Raw genomic sequence first — 17,311 nt, 5'->3', positions numbered from 1 at the left:
ATTGTTATAAGACCAAGATATCAATTGGAACATGGTTATAAAGAAATAAATTTAAGAAAAAGGTTAAGATTTATTAAGTTTGGATAACTGATATTTACCCTTTTTTACGCTCTTGGTTCAATTTAGCTGTATCTGTATGCTTTGGACATTCGAGGCAGAAATGACTAAATCGAGAACCGTTACCTACTAACAAACACAGTAGGTGAAACCTAAAAATAAAAGCCCCAGGAGTTATAATTTTTTGCCAAATTAACTTCCTGCCATTCTGTCCTTCTGCCATTTCGTCCGCTGCCATTTCCTCCTCCTACCATTTCGTCCGCTGCCATTTTGACCTCCTGCCTTTATTTCCTGTCATTGTGTCCCCTGCCATTTTGTCCTCCTGCCATTTTGTCCTAAATTCGTAAAACAAGACTAACAAATTATGAAATAGAGGGATCCTATATAAACTGATCGTCATAGCATCAGGCAACTCTGTAATAAATTGACTTTTAACAATTCGTTTTAACAAATATGAAACGAAGTGATTATATGTACTGATACTGATTCTAAAGACTCTTCACTAAGATCCCGCATTCATTTCTGTTATTTTCTATAACTAATTAAGTCAGTATAAAAACAATTTGATTGCTTTCAAAAATAGACAATTTAATACTAACACAATACTATTGAATGGTTTATTTGTTCTAAAGATGTTTTATATACGGTAGGACAAAGAACTAAGTGTCTGACTATAATAATCTTATCAAACGAGAATTCAAATTTTAAGCAGATGGGTCTTCGTTTTTTATTAGTTTTTACTGCTACTAACTTCAGTAGAACTACGAAGATGAAATAATTATTTTTATTTTGTTGTTTCTTGAAGTTCAGCGTCCCTTTTCAGTATCGAGCGAGACTATACAAGACGTGGAGCTACATTTTAAAGTGCACTCCGAACCACCGTTACACGTTCAATGCTTTCCCACTCGGGACCCTGTGCATCAAAGGAATACGCACTAGCCACTAGACCAATGGGCAGGGCTTGAAATCTTTCCTCGGGGTTATGAAGTTATATATTTAAAAGAAACGTTTGTAGCTTCCCAGTATCTCTCTCATTCTATGAGAATCAATATTGTAACAGGGAATTTAGTAAGTATTTATCACTTTCGGTTTAATTAAACTTAAAGATGGAAACTACCATTGTGGCACAGAATCCATATCAGAAAGTGCTTCCGGCTATCGTTTTTTCTTTACTATAAAACTGGAAATGGTAGTTTCTCACCATTTCCAGTTTACATAGAGGGATAGCGATCGAGATGACAATCTTCGAATTCTGGATTCATATATATAAAAAAGTATCTTCTTATCTCATCATTTTTGCTCTATAGCGATCACTATTGAAGTTAGAAGGGGCAGTAAATTTCTACCAGAGAATAATACTTGAAAATGGTCTTTTCCCAAGGTACTGAATTCATGCTTCTCGCTAACTATTACCATGCTTGCTCTATGGTGATCAATACTGAAACCGGGAGTTGTGATCAGGGGCGGGTCCAGGACGGACTTCTGAGAGGTTGGCGCTGGGTTGTAATACTGCTACTTCGAGCTACTTTTAAGGGCTCCAAACTCTGAGATGGGTTTTATTTATATATAAAATAAGAAAGTGTCCTTCTACTATCTTCGCCCGATCGCCCCCTTCCTTGGATCCGCCTCTGGTTGTGATACATTTATCCTACTTCCTGTTTTTGTAGAGAAACAAGTGAGTTTCGTTTTACAGTGTAAAACTATGGTAGACTTCCAATCTATGCGAATTGAATACTCAAACTTCAGTAACAAGTAGCACTACTAGAACTCTTGGTTGCAATATATTAATAAGATCAAGGATAGAATCTGTTCCTCGGATGTTGAATCCGTATCAAAAAGCCATTATTAGTATCACTTATCGCTTTTGTTCTATTTCGATAAAGATTAAAAGCTCTAATTGCTAATTTGAAAAAAAAAATCGGCTTGAATAGATGGTTAAGGAAGGAGATGGAATCTATTGTTAGGATGCTGAATCGATTTCAGAAAAATCTCTTCTCGATATCTTTTATAGTTTTTGTTCTATGAATATAAGTATTGGAACCGAAAGTAGTAGTAAATGTGCAGCATTTCCTGTTACAAAAAGTAATGCACATTATGACGACATGTTCTCTTAAAACCCAGAATTGATTCCAGATAATTGGTTGTTGCTATCTATTACACTTTTTGTTTTATCGCGACAAGTGTTAAAACCGGAAAAGGTCAAATTGAACAATTTTGGTTCAAATAAAGTGTTAACGAAGAAGGTGGAATAGCTATATTCTTGAGACGTTGGACTGATTTTTTTTTTAAAAAATGCATCTCGATATTTCTCACCAATTTTGCTCTATTGAAATTATCATTACCTATAAAATCAAAAATAGTAATAAACTTCAACCATTTCGGCCTTTGTGGAGTGTTGCAGATTGTAATGATATTACCTCTTGAGACCCTCAATCGATTGTAGGTGAACCACTTCTCGCTATCTATTACCAATTTTGTTCTGTGGCGATAAATGCTGAAACGTGTAATCGTTAATTTGAACCACTTCTAGTCGGAATAAAGATCAAGGGAGAAGACAGAACCAATTCTTTGGATACTTAGTCGATCATGAAAAACAGTATACGATTTCTCTTAGTTTTTGCTTTATAAAAATCAGAATTGAAACCAATATACTAGTAAATTCAGCCACTTTCAGTTTCGATAGTATTGTGGGTTGTGATGATATATAGCTTTAAAAATCTTCAGACACTGTACTGATTTTATTTTAAAAAAATAAACACTCTGTGGCTATCTATTACTATTTTTGATCTATATCGATTAATGTTGAAACCAAAAACGGTTAATTTGAACAACTTCCGATCTGAATAGAGATTTAATGGAAAAGATAGACCTATTTCTTGGAACCTGAATCAATTGCAAAAATCTACATCTCGATATCGCGTAATTCAGTATTGAAATAATAGTAAATAATAGTAGTAATAGTAAATATTAAATATGAAATAATAATACATATAAACGATTTCTGGTTTTGATTGGATGTTGTGGATAGTTATATGTCGTCTTAAGACGCTAAATTGTTTGCATTAAATCGCTTTTCGCTATCTATTATCCTTTTCGTTCTATAATGATAAAAGTTGAAACCAAAAAAGGGTATTTAAACCACTTACGGCTTGAATGGAGGGTTAATGGAGGAGATGGAACCTATTTTGTGGGCTCTAAATCGACCACAAGAAACGAATTCTCAATATCTGTTACTGTTTTTGCTCTGACACCTGTCGACAGACAGACGGACAAAGCCATTCTAAAGACTTCCGACACTTATGCAAAGCTTAATCTACAAGTGTAATAAAGGCGAACATTGACTATATTCTTGGGACACTGAATTGGTTCTGGAAAACCGCGTCTTTCTATATAATACCGTTTATGTTCTGTGGTGATCAAGAATGTAACAGATAGCGACAGATCTCTACCACTTCTGGATTAAATAAAAGTCAAATGGATTAGATTAATCTATTCCCAGGGGTGTAGCCAGCAGGTTTGTGTAGGGAGGGCGTCGTTTTTGAGGGGGGGCAGCTACAATGTACAATGCCAAAAAATGTGTTGCTGCTAGTGTTTTTTGAGGCCTGAAAGAAAGGAAAATTTTGGTTTCCTTCTCGAAAACTTAAAACACTATTTTAGCTTCTTGTTCTTCTTGTTCTTCTTCTTTTTCTTCTTCTTCTTCTTCTTCTTCTTCTTCTTCTTATTATTATTATTATTATTATTATTATTATTATTATTATTATTATTATTATTATTATTATTATTATTATTATTATCCATAAATTATATTCAAGATAGTTTTTATTATGCTTAATCAAGAACTTTTGCCCGGGACCAAACGCTATACTTTTGTGCAAAACTATAAAGGTAACCAAGAAAGTTCTCTCCCTTTCCGTGGAGGTCTGTGTTCAATTGGACCTCACACCGTGAGTTTAATGCGAGTGGAGATAACGCGAACGTCAGTTGTTGGTGTGGGTATATCCAACATAGTACCTGGTTGTGGCAATGCAGACACACCGTGAACTTGCGTAAAGACAGAGGGAACATGGGACATCCACAGAGCGTCATAAGAGCATGTATGCTGAACGAGTTCAAATGGAAGACAAACGCCGCTGTAGCGGGACAGAAGATATGCCAGGCCTTTGGTGAGGGTGTCGTTACGACGCGGACATTGCAGCGATGGTTTAACAAGTTAAAGGAAGATGAAGAAACAACCGAAAACACCACGTGCCAGAAGACCAACACATGTGCAAAGAAGAACTGGGACTACAATTCAGTGTGTGGAGAAACCATTCGGCAGCACATCCATCACCTTGTGAAGCACTACAAGTTGGGTCGATGGGTCTCACATATTTTGACTAAGGGCCAGAAGGCAACGCGACAGTCGCCTGTGTTTATTTACTGTTTCGGAGCCATTTCTGGACAGGGCGTTGACATGTGATAAAAAGTATGTCCTATACGAAGCCCCACGGCGCCGTCATCATTGGTTAGCATCCCATGAACCGATTTCAAAACAGCCGAAACCAGCACTGTACCAGAAGAAGGTCCTTCTGTGTATTTGGTGCATCGTGCATCGGCAACTTCTACCAGCTAGTCAGAGTATCAATGCAAGTGTGTAGTGTCAGCAGTTGAGCTGAGCTCAACAAAAACTCAAAACTCTAGAGCCATCACTTCTGAAATGCAAATGGGTCCTCGTTTACGGAACAACGCTAAGTCGCACGTGGCTAGGATGTCTCAGGACACCATTTTCCGCATTGAATGGGAAACAATATTGCTACACTATGTTCCCCGGGTTGCACCGTCCGATTATCACCTGTTCCATTCCTTTGACAGTCACCTTAGAGGACGCCAGTTCAAATCCCTAGTAAAAGCCCAAAATGCTCCTGATACTTTCCTCGTTTCACGGCCCACCAAGTTCTACCGCGATGGATTCCATGGCCTTCCAGAACGTTTTCAGAAGGTCGTCGATACTGATGGGGACTATTTTTGATCTTCCAGGTTAGGTGACAAATCGATGTTCGAAGGTGGTGGATGAAAAAGCAACAAAACTTTTCTTGGTTACCTTTATATTTAAATTTAAGACCTTGTATACAAAACCTATCTACACAAGATTGATTTTCTTTGAAATTTCACTCAATTTCTTTACGGTTTCCTGACAAAAATATTTAATTATTATTCGTGACTTAAAAAAAACATAATTATTTTATTACACTGGGTAGAAATAAAAGAGAGAACGAATGAAATCCAAATTGAATAAAAGCATTGTTTCTCACTAAATTATACATCCCATATGTTTTTTAAAACACTTGTTAAAGCATATAAAAATTTCCTGTACTTACGAATCAGTTTAGTACCTTTGTTTTATGGCTGTATTTGTAGTACATTGTTAAATCGTTTGTCTTCAAACTGTCAAATATAAATCGCGGTAAATTGTGTAACCTGCTGTCACAAAAAAGTATCCTATTTTTCGATCAGTATAAGGAAGAGATACTATACTATTTTTCGATCGGTATGGAAAAACAATATTTCTCCATAATATTTTACCATAAATTATTAATTGTCATTAAACTGTGTTACTTTTAAATGAATGAAGCAAGATAATTTTTCTATGATGTTATAGAAGCTGGTCATTTGGGGGGCCAGAAAACCATTTGGGGGGCCTGGCCCCAATGGCCTCCCTTGGCTACACCCTTGTCTATTCCTGTTTCAAAACTATGTATGCTTCTCGCTATTTCTTAACGCTCTTGCTCTGATGCCAGCCGGACGAATACAGACGATACAGACGAACGGATTCATAGACAGACAGATGAGCATAGCCGTTCTATAAGACTTCCTATACGTATGCGTAGCACACTGTAGTTTGGAAGTCCTAAAAATGAAATGAATTCAGTTTGTTTTACGAAAGTTATCCGTTTTCCGTTTCTTGGCAGTTTTCGATTTTCGTTTTTTTCAATTTTTTTTGTTTTTCGTTTTTCGAAAAATGTTTCGTTTTTTTCGTTTTCCGAAAAAAAATTTCATTATTCATTTTTCGGTTTAAAAAAATTCATTTTTCGAAAAAAGTCACGATTCGATAACTACAAGGTTCGCGGTTCGAAACCCGTCTCGGAAACTGCAGATTTTTTAAATTCTTAATTCCTCAGTTCTCAAGATCTTTCTCTCCATTCGTAATCATCTGATGCTCTCAAAAGTGTTCTCCACCTTAATTCGACAACTGACTAATGTGATCCTCGCGGTTCGGAACCTTCCCTTTTTCTGTATCACAAAATCACAATTTTCGTCATAATACGAATGCTGTCCGATCATTTTCCCCCAGTTCTAAATCTGTGTATATACATCATTCCTCTCTGTCTCCATATTTCAATATCTCTCTCTGTCTGTCTGTCTCTCAATGTCGCCCAGGAACTCATATGACTTGAGATAAAACCTTCGACACTTGGAATCTCTCTAGCAATGTGCTATCGTAACTCTATAGGTTTGTTGCTAAAAGCAGTATCAGTTTAGATTTTATTCAGGAATGGGGTAGAGTATCCACTGACAATTTTTTTCACTTTTTTATTAGTGTATTACTATAAATTTGCTCAAAAAATGTATTTATGAAGCTCAAGGGAGGGAAATTACACCCTCCTGCCCTGCCCAAATGGCGCTGTTGGAACATTTGCTTGCAATTACTGAAAAGAAATGAAATGAATCATTGAATAACATTCATTTGTGTCAGTAGATATTCTCGAGCTCTGTGCGTGCATTACCCTCTTTAGGAAGCACAAAACTTATTGCCGTTCTTGGCAATTTCCATAGATTTCTTAGGGAGCATCTCACTAGCTTGCAGTCTTTAAAGGAGGGAAAGAATGAAACTAAAGGAAATAATGAAGCTATGGGAAGATTGTGTGACTTTTATATAAAAACAAATAGTCTCTTAAAAGATATTTCAGAACAAACAATTGAAAAATACAGTTTTAGAGCTATAACATTGTAAACTTGATTCCTGTTTTTTTTTTTTTTTTTTCGTCTGAATGCAAAGAGTGTATTACGTCGCACAAACTGCTTTAGACAAGGAGAGGTGTAGGAGGGAGGGAGTTGGATTGAAGACAAGAAATAACTAATCGATCGAGACAGGTATTTCTGAATTTCATAAGAAAACGGGGCAAGATTTTGTTATTAATTTGGACTTAGAATTTTTGTAACTATTTTTAAGCCGCGGACTGTACTAGGTAGCAATCCTGTGGAACAGAGAACTTTGAAGTATTGAAAGTCTAGATCGTGTTATATGAATAGTTTTCGTTATGTTGAGAAAGTGGTATCGGTGTAGCTTGATATTGAAAACAAGAAAACATCGAAAACTATCGAAAAATCCCGACATTTCAAACTATCGATCGATACATAGAAATATCGCAAGTTCCACCCACGACCCTGTGCACCAAAGGTGCGCGTGCTAGCCAATAGGCTAGCGGGAAGAGCCTGTACCCAAAATCACGAAATCGACTCTCACGAGTTCGGAACTAATGCTCACTCGACCTCAACCTCACGAAATGAGCGTGAGGTTGAGTGAGTGTGAGGTCAGACTAGTGAGGTGAGCGTGAGTTTGAGTGAGCGTGAGGTTAGAATGATGTTGTGAGTGTGAGGTTGAGTAAGCGTGAGGTTAGACTGGTTATGTAAGCGTGAGGTTGAGTGAACGTGAGGTAGACTAATGATGTGAGCGTGAGGTCGAGTTGAGTTTGTGAGTGTGAGGTTGAAAATGAAATGAAATGAAATCTTTGAGTTTTACGTCCCACGGTTATGTCGGTTAGGCTAAAGGAGACGGTGAAGATGAGAGATGAGTGAAATGGTGGAATGAAGAATGTGGTAGGAAAGGGGAGAACCCCGAGAAAACCCACGCACACGGTGTTTGCCACCACAAAGTTCACTTGGCGGGGGCTGAGATCGAACCCGGAACCCCAAGCACCAGAGGTGAACGCTCTACCACTGAGCCACCGCGGCCCCCAGTGTGAGGTTGAGTGAGCGTGATATCAGACTGGTGAGGTGACCATGAGGTTGAGTGAGCGTGAAGTCAGACCGGTGAGGTGAATGTCAGGTCAGACCGGTGAGGTGAGCGTGAGGCCGAGTGAACGTGTGGTTATGTGAGCGTGAGGTCAAAATGAGTTTGTGAGCGTGAGGTTGAGTGAGGTTAGGTCAAAGTGGTCACCTCTGCGCCTTACAAAAAAATTAGCCTCGTCCGAGGACAGTATGTTATGCGAATCGAGGATGGCAACACAGCAGTGGATGTCGCTTAGTCTTTCGCTGTACGAGGCCTCTCCGCTTTTCCTTTTTTTTTCCACCGACCCTATTTCCTTAAATTTCTCTGTAGTATGAGTGTTAACTTCTCACACTGCAGTATGATAAATGTGCTCCCTTCTTGATAATGAGAGTTGAAATCGTCTGCTTCTGCGCAATCCTGAGGTAGCATAATCCCTATTCATACATCTCTTCTCAGTGCCATTCGATGTTACGCCACCTGAAACAAAAGACAATCCAATTAAAGTTTGCAAACGAAGGTCGTATAGACAAAAACATTTCACCACTGGATTCCTGGAAAACTTTCAGTCCTATTTCCATTTAATAAAGATTCCGTCATTTCTTGATGGCAGATTTAAAGATGGCGTCCAATTGTGTCATATGTCAAGATTTTCCCCTCGTCTGTTAACATCATGTTGTTCTTCCTTTTTTCCCAATTCTGAACGGTTGGGTTTTATTTGGGTGTTTCCACAATTTTGGACCACTCTGTATTTTTAAAATTTATGTTCTTAATGCGATTTCTATTTCTCGGTATTATTTGTAAGAAAATCGATGTGGAAAGTTCCCGGCTTAATTAATGGAATTTAATAGCTAATGTGGTCGCATAAATTTTCGTGTCTATAGCTTCAATCTTCGATCAATAGCATTCTCTTTCCCTCTTGAGGTCTCTCTCTCTCTCTCCGTATATATATATGTGTGTGTGTGTGTGTAGGGGCATTTGTATATGTATGTGTGTGCGTGTCTAACTATTTCTCAATATCTACCGTATATTGTGGCCTTTTTCGTGTTGCTGCATATGCAGGATTTGTTAATTATTCATACAAAACTACGATGTTTATTCATTTGCTTCCAAAGAATATTATATATGAGTAATATACAACGACGCAGTCGCCGGTCTGTCTCACAAGAAGCATCGGAACAAAAATTGTAAGAAAAAACGACAGACTTCATTGTAAATAGAATAAGCCTCAAAAACAGAACCTTTCACCACTCTCATCCCACAACTAAAACTGGAACTAGATGAAGTGTACTATTGGTTTCAGTATGATGGATGAGCTAGCAGTTCTACTTAACGATTTGCGTCCAATGAAGTAAACTTACAGTTTTGAGATTTAGAAGGTAAGACAGCTAATTATCGTATATATCTATCTATTGATAAATATGTAAAGTAGTCTAGAAGCGGATTTTTCGAAAACATCTTTTCGGTGACATAGTGTAAGACTAACACTTTCTTGTCAGAAAAAACGATTTAGTTAAGCTTGGACGCAAGATAAAATCTACGAGGTCGTTTTAGGAAATCTGTTTCCACACTTTACCAATAATCTTTAATAATGCTTCCGAAAATTTACCTTTCACTATTAAAAATAGTTTTCTAAATCTGAGAAACCGTTTCTTATCTGTGCACTGGGAATATCTTTTCTTAGAAACAAGAATTTGAAACTCTCGTTAATAAGAAATTAGGAAAAGTAGATGAGGTTCTATGAAGCGGAACGAGAAAATATATTGTTACTGTCCTTATGAATGAGAATTATCAAATCTCATTTCCAAGGAAATATTGTCTCGGTGCATAGATAAGAAATGGTTTCTCAAATTTAAGAAATTATTTTTTTAACAGTTTTTAGTGTATAATAAAGCGACTTACTCTGTTCGCAAAACGAATTTCTTCAGTGAAAGATTTTAACTAATTGTTACCTTCAAATTTAGTGAAAATAAAGCTCTCGGTTATTAAAGAAATAAATTAAGCAACATATAAAAATTTTAGTTGGACACATGTGATAAGATTTTCACCTAATAATGTCAATGGAATGGCAGAAGTGTTGTTTTTTCTGTCCAGAAGAACACCTTTGGTCAGCCTTGACCTTATAGTTGTTCATTGTTGATATCTCTAAAAGTTATATTGTTGTGAAGTGATGAATTAATAAGCGCCGAATACAATAAAGTGATAAATCTAGGTATTAGCTATGTATAAAACATAATAATAATAATAATAATAATAATAATAATAATAATAATAATAATAATAATAATAATAATTTATAAACTACCTGAGCTATGTATTTTGCCTAATACTGATACCAATGTGTCCAGCTGTACGGCATATTTTAAATGCATTTCTTTAATTCTATAAAAAATGGATTAAGGCGCACTATTTCTCTCTAACGTAATAGCATGCATTAATGAGTATAACAACATTCTTTAATTTAATATTTGTAAAAAGTAGAAGATTTGAGTCATTTATTGTGTCACTTGTTCATGAAAATTATCCCATTTCCCTATGATAGTAAATCCTGTACAGCAGTTTCTCAAAAAAGGAAAAGAAAAAAATAAAAAGAAAAGATAAATTAAAGTTTGTTCATGACGTTCCCAGGAAAAGTAAATAAAGAATTACAGCTTGAGTGGAAGCAAAGGCAAATATTTATAGAATGAAGAAAAGCCAATAGAAAATAATTGCATAACGAAGTCTAAGCGTAATGAATTTATTTAATTTATTTTTTGAATGTATATTTTCCTGTGATTAACATATTGGAAACTAAACTACTTATAAACTTATTTAAGGTTCATTGTGAACCTTGTGTTAAGCAATGAGAGACATAATAGGCTCTTCACTTACAGCAGAACTGAACGTCAAGGAAAAGAGGAAATATTATGTAATTCAACATGAAAGTAAAATGCTTGTTACATTTATTTTTTGAGTAATTCACAGAAGATATTTCAGAGAACATAAAACTTTTAACTACGATAGATATGTCACAACTACAGTTGGATAAGTTGAAATTAGGTAAGTTTCATTCCATTCCAATTAAATTATATTTATTATTTATATTTATGCACTTCCAATTAATATCTACTCTCCTAGTCTTTCTAGTAAATTTAGAAAATTACCCAAGAGAGAGTTGGTACAATGTCATTATACGAAGAGTTAGAATTTGTACTTCAATGATAGAAATTTAAATTCACTTCATCAAAGTTAGTAATTTGCCTAACACTTCCCTTAATTTACACCGGTAGTGGCGGCGATTGGATTTTAAAAGTGGGAAGCCAAGACATGATCTGCGAGAAGTACCAGGATCGATACCCGGCGCCTCCACCATGTAATGATTTTATAGGTAGAGACTAAATGAGGGGGGTCTTTTCCCTTCACAAATTTTATTATGAAATTGCTAATTACAAATGTCTTTGATTACAAAGAGTAAATAGTGTCTATCTTTTTATTTGATCAGATGAAGGGAGGCAGGTATTTTGCACGGTGCCTTCGAGAAGGCACCTGCAAGGTTCTGGTGAGTCTTGAAGAATAGCCCCCTCAGCCCAAGGCAACTTCGCGAGGCTTAGTTGTAGTAAGGATCCCTAGTCCAATGCGACCTCGGATACGGATAAGTGTATCCCTAGTAAAATGCGACCTCAGGGCAGGTGTTGGTTAGTTTATCAGTTGGTCGACTGATGCCAGGTCCCTCGGTGGTTGGGCTTTTATTCATCCTCTTCGGGTCCTTTCGTAAGGTCCGTCTTCTTTCGGCTTCCCTCGGCGTCTATCGTGTCGGCTTCTCGTCTGCTACAGTATTTACAATCAATAACACGTGTTGTATTGACATGTGCTTCTCTTGTGATGTGGAGAACCTTACAATATATTATAGATAGATAGCTAGCTTGATAGATAGATAGCTAGATAGATAGATAGAGACAGAGAGAAATAGAGATAGATAGATATAGATATATAGGTAGATAGATAGATAGATAGAGAGAGAGAGAGAGAGAGGTATTAAAAATTTATTGTGTCATTACTGTTTGGCCTAGAGTCATGGTTTCTGCGTATTTTGTTCAGTGTAAAGGGCTCTTCCCAGGGGAATCACTCTCAGGTCAGTATCATACACTCGAACAGGAAAAATCGGTAAAACCGGATTTTCACTTCATCGTAATACTTGCGCTCCTCGGGCCCGGCTGAGGTTTCACGTAGGGATCTCCAATTGTATACACAATCCGTGTACAAAGTTTCGATCTGATATCTTGAAAACTAAAGTCGTGAAAACGTTTTGTAATATGCTCTAAGAAAAAATAAAAAGTCGGGTCAAAACACTTTGCCCCTCCACCTATCCAGCTCCGAGTTGACTATCCAGCTCCGAAACCCATCTGGGATGCTCCTTGGTCTATCCTTGACTTGACCAATTTAAAACACCGTCTTAAATACGTGTTATAGAACCAAATAAGCAATCAAAAACGATACTACGCCATCGTAACATAAGTTACCAAAAATCCTAAAAGGGTTAAAGAAAACGATTCAGGTCCAAATTTAATATATATACTACAAGTTTTGTATTATTGGCATCTTTAAAGACCCTTTTATGAATCAGGCGCCATCCAAGACTGCTTTAGTAGGTAACAAAGAAAAGTGTAACTTTCTATAGAGACAAGTTAATAAAGTTCATGTGTTTTGTATAAGGTATTACATGTACGCTTATGGGGGTAAGAAAATTTACAATAACTAAGTTACATTTAATTTATACAAATATTAGTAAGTGGGTTGAAGAAGCCTCCCATTTGAATGGCATATTACCTAAAATAACTTGGGTTTCCTAGATTATAGGTTCTGATAATCCTGTGCTGTCCACATTTCCATGAAGCAAAGATTCCGTGACAGAAGTTTGAAAGACATTACACGCATTCGTAATTACTTTCAATTACACTTCAGTGGATCTCCTTCAGTTAGAATAGGAAATGAATGTAAATATTGTAGAGAAGTTCTCGAGATAACATAACAGGTAGTATATGTTATAGCAATAAAAGACTTAAAATATATGATATTTTTTCATCTCTTTCGGATTATCTCATGATTGAATACATCAAATAGAGATTAGAAGATGAGAACATTTGTCAAGATTTTCTGGTTTAGTAAAGGCGAAACTCTTTGAAGCGCTTGAAGATTTAAAGGAAATGATCTCAATAAAAATTTAGAGTTCATCTTCTAGATAATTTTTGCACAAAATATACTTAAATGGCAGGAATTTCCATGTAATGGTGAACGGAAGATTAGTGCTAAGGAAGAGTCTCTTTTCAACATTGAACTTGGATTTGATTTTAATGCAGCCACCTGTGGAAATGAGATCCTACAAATTACTATATTACGGACATTTCGTGTGTGAAAATATAAAAAGCTAAAACCAAGCACCTCCGGTTTAATACAAACATCTTGTACGAGTTGTACACTGGCTCAGAGGTAGAGCACTCCTCCTTGGTGGGATGAGCCCTTTTGTAGATACCAGACTTGGCGAACAACACTGTGTAAGTAAGTTTTCTCGAGTTCTCTCGTTTCTTCCCACATTATCATTCCACCAGGATTCCCATAACCATTCACTTTCTTTAATCATCTATTCCTTTACCATACATGTTATAACAATAAGTGGTATAATTAAAAATATAATTTAATATGAAATATTCTCTAGATCATTACTTCTTTTGTGTACGATTTTCCTGGTAAGTTTATAGTTTGAGAAATCGGATATATTTTAGAGCTTTGAAATTCGTTCAGTTTGAAAGATCCTTTTCCTTATCTATAATCTATTGTTGGAAATATTTTACGGGTATTGAAGTAATGTATTATGCAGAGAAATACCTAAAACACTCTTTGTTTATAACGAGAATAGAGCTCGGAATGGTATATTTCATAAACAAAAATTGAATTAGTTTTATGGTTTATCTTCGTGATCGCACGCTACTAAATAAAAGTCACACCATATTATGTTTATAACTCCGTTGTTCTATGAAGCTAAACAGACCCAAACTTGCAAAGGTAAAATAAAATATTAACGTTATTTTGAAACTTAATATACAGTAATTGCATGATTGGAATAAATTAAAAAAGTATACGTGAGTTACAAGCAGATATGATCCACCTATTCTACGAAATTCAGTTCCAAGTGTATCAGTCGATGTAGCAAGTTTCATAAGGTATTTTCTATAATAAGTTAGCAATATTACTTTTTGTTGAACAACCATGAAAGGTAATGTAACATAAATGGTACATTACTAATTTTACATAAAAATTATGAAGTGTATTGAAATGCAATATTTTTAAATAACTTAAATACAGGGTGATTCAAAGAACGGGAAATTTTAAGTTATGTTATCAACAGTGAGTGAAAGTAATTTGCCTGCGTGACATTGAATAACGTATGCCGGCTTATCAGCGACACCTGCTACTTACTTATTATGAATGCTTGGAGTAGTGCACAAGGTCCTTTTACGATCAAAGTGATTTACAAAAGCAATGACAGTGTGAAGGTTGCACGCAGAAAATTCCACCGACATTTTAATTTAGGACGCCACGGGCGCAAGGCTATCCTTTGGAGCTACACCAGCGTCCATTGCGCAGCGTGCATTGCGCAAGAAGTTACTGTGTGGTGTGTTATGTCATCATGCTGTGTGATGGGCCGTTATTGTTTTGAGAACGAGAATAGCCATGCGATTACAGTTACATCGAATCATTATATACATGCTTGAATCCTTTGTTGTGCAATAACTATAGAGATTTCCCAAATTTTTGGCACAGCCTGGATACACAAGATCAATCAACGTCCCACATAGCACGAATATCAATGGACGCTGTACGCCAATTGTTTGGGGAACGTGTAATTTCGAAAAATTGTTATATGCAATGGCCTCCCATATCCCCTGATTTGTAAGTTTGATTTCTTTTTGGGTATTCCAAATCTGCGTTATTTTTAATATTAAATGATATGAAAAATATATTTTCATGAAGTTATTAAATTTTCATAGTGCCCCGTTTTTTGAATCATCCTGTACGCAAACAAATATTTTCTAAGTCTTCATTCCTTTTCCTTCAGTGTTAGTACTATGAAGTTTGAACTAGAGAGGGGGAACATTAAATATACTTGAAAATAAAAGTAACTTGTTTCTTAAATAATCCCTATTTTTAACAATTATTACAGTAGAGCGTCGATTATCAGAACGTCGGTCAACCGAATGACCGCTTAACCGAACTGTGTACTCGCTCGCACCTGTTACTCTCCCACCCTACCGTCCATCATCCCCCTCACTCCCAAACCAAGTTTCCCACAGTATTAGTAATGAAACTGTTTGTAAGGTGTGGATGCGTTGAATCCTAACTAAATTGGTGACTTACATTTTTCACTCTTTCAATAGGACTGCACATGTTCTAACCCTTTCCGGATCCTGGCTTTTTGGGCCAATTTTTAGACTTTCAGTCAAGCAGCTACTGCATCGTCACTATTTATCCTAGGATCATGGTTCATACCTCATTCTCTTTAGAATGGAACTGGCTTTCAAATTGTACTACTTGCATGCCCATACCATATACCAGGAGAGGGAAAAGTGATGTCAAAGAGAAAATTTTGAGGGAAAATTTTTTTGTCAGATTTTGGGCCCCTCTGCTCCCCCTGTGTGACCGTAGAGACCTCAAAAAATCTGATAAATCGTACTTGGTAAACTAAATATGTGTACCAAATTTCAAGTTTCTATCTTGAACAGTAAGGGCGGGAGAAAGTTTATCAAGAATCTCCACAATGCCCCAAATTACCGCAAAACACCATGATCACAGGGAAAAAATCATGAGACACCCCTAATTACCCTAGGATCATGTTTCGCCCATCATTCTCTTCAGAATAGAACTGCCTTTCAGACGGTATGACTCAAGTGTCTCTATCATGTATGTGAGGCGGGAAAATCACGAAATACGGGATTTTTTGGGTCTAAAAATCCCTTTTTTCAACTTTTTTCCCCTCTGGACCCCCCTCCCTGTTTTAACGCAGAGATCTGAAAAAATCTGATAAATACTACTAGGTGGGCTGAATGTTTATACACAATTTCAATCTTCTACGTGAAAATATAAGCCCGCCAAAAAATAATGAACATAGGCTTGAAAAGGGAAAAAATATATTTTAAGATTATGACGTCATCACCTCCTATATCTGGACCCAGGACAGTCTGAAACCATACGTAATGTCTTCTACAATGCCTCTGGACTTCAAAAACAAAACAAAAAAACGGACGAAAAAGCTCAAATAAAAGAGAAATAACGCAATGTATCATGAAATACCCTTTATGGTACAAAATTTACCACAGGATCCCCAAAGGTCTAATGAAGCTAATAGGTATTGAATAGAATTGGATATAGGTACGTATTGGGTTCTTCATAATAGTAATTTCTTACAGATTAATATATTAAATGAAAGTTATAGGTATTGTTTCGGTTGTAGTAATTTTAAATTATGTGATGTTCCACCGTTAAAGTGTTCATTATTGAGAAATCAAAATATTAGTCCGATTTGAGACTCTTCGCGGTTGTGAGTTGAATATAATTGCTTGAAAACTTTGTTAGTGCTAATGATTGTTATAAAGATATAATAAGCTTAAAAACTTAACTTCTTATTGAACGAAAGTAAAATAGTCTTTTAACCCTATTTGGTGATACTGTATGCCGCATTGCAGACATTTGCAGAAATTTCCTATATTACGCTTTACAATTTATGGAAATTCTTCATAAATATGTCGTGTCTTCACTAGTGGGAGGGACGTGTCGAACAATGACCTCCTTTTTATTAGAAGCATTATAACACACACATAAATATGTCGCAATATTTGAAACACGCAAATCATATTGATCTTACAGAAGGCAATAGGCAAAGCACAAACAACTATTACAATATACAATATAGAAATGTAATGTACTGGTTTGTATATGACCTGTATAATATCAGGTAATGATTTTAATTTGCTATCAATTTATTTGAATTATTTCTATGTTGTCAATCATAGGTAAGTTATTTGGATCTTCATAATGAATCGTATATTTATTATTGCTATTTTAAATGTTATGATTTGCATATGATTATCTTTATTTCTTTATCAAAAAGACTTCAAATCTCTATTACGACTTAATGAAATGAATTTATATCTCTATGATGTCACGATTCTGTTATTTACGATCAATTTGAAGCAT

Source organism: Thermobia domestica, chromosome 5, assembly GCF_964235325.1.
Source record: "Thermobia domestica chromosome 5, izTheDome1.hap1.1, whole genome shotgun sequence".
In the NCBI taxonomy this organism is placed as follows: Eukaryota; Metazoa; Arthropoda; class Insecta; order Zygentoma; family Lepismatidae; genus Thermobia; species Thermobia domestica.
Note: the sequence above shows the minus strand (reverse complement) of the source record.